The sequence below is a fragment of the Pygoscelis adeliae genome, unplaced genomic scaffold (genome assembly GCF_000699105.1).
Source record: "Pygoscelis adeliae isolate BGI_AS28 unplaced genomic scaffold, ASM69910v1 Scaffold7, whole genome shotgun sequence".
In the NCBI taxonomy this organism is placed as follows: domain Eukaryota; kingdom Metazoa; phylum Chordata; class Aves; order Sphenisciformes; family Spheniscidae; genus Pygoscelis; species Pygoscelis adeliae.
The window spans coordinates 2,976,175-2,976,920 of NW_008825268.1; the positions used below are offsets into that span (position 1 = coordinate 2,976,175).

The 746-nt window shown below is 41.4% G+C and overlaps 1 protein-coding gene across 1 annotated transcript in view; it reads right to left on the reverse strand.

Annotated features, from left to right (window-relative positions):
- The window catches only part of UNC80 (unc-80 homolog (C. elegans)), a 136,141-nt gene that overhangs the window by 9,508 nt on the left and 125,887 nt on the right, over positions 1–746 (reverse strand). The gene's annotated exons all lie outside the window — the stretch shown is intronic.

Below are 746 nucleotides of genomic sequence, written 5' to 3' on the forward strand. Positions count from 1 at the left end.
ATTGTCTCTGTTTTCAAGGGAAAAAATATCAATGGAATAAAAAAGTAAAAAAAGGATGGTAACATTAATTGGTCTCGCACGCTCAACAGCACATATATGACTCAGAGGAGCTGAAAGAACATCTGATAACAGGAGCAGTCTTTAGAGGGAGCTTACACTATGTAGAGACTTCTACATCTCTGCTGAGAACTGGGGAGCTGAGAAGTTCGGTAGGATGTGTTTCCACGGGAAATAAAGGCAGGGAACTGTTTTCAAAGCCATTTTCCTGCAGCATTTTCATTCATTTCGGTTCTATTTCCTTCCAGCTTCATAGAAAGCTTTTTCCTTCCCCCTTCCCCATGAGACACTTCTTCCTGAGGGAGAGCTAATCTGTCTCTCATGAGCTCTAGACCACTCTCCTTCTGGTATGACTCTAAGGACAAACATCTGGAAAATAAGGTCTCGTAGTGCAATGAAACTGTAAGTAAACAGCTGGCGTGGATCCTGGCAAACGAGTACATAATCACATTGTTTTTCTACACTTCAGCCGTTCGGGCAGGAACAGCCTTCTCAGCCCATAGGAAAAACATGAAAGAAAGAAAGCAGTCTGCTGGGTTACCAGCAGGAAAGCAATAATAATATTACTTAACATTAATTAGTTTACATTTGTGAGGCAGTCTGAAAGCCCAGAGACCATCCATAACTAAAAAGGGCATGACGTTGTGAACTATGATTATGCTTGCTGAGCTTGTACTTTCATGTTTTTC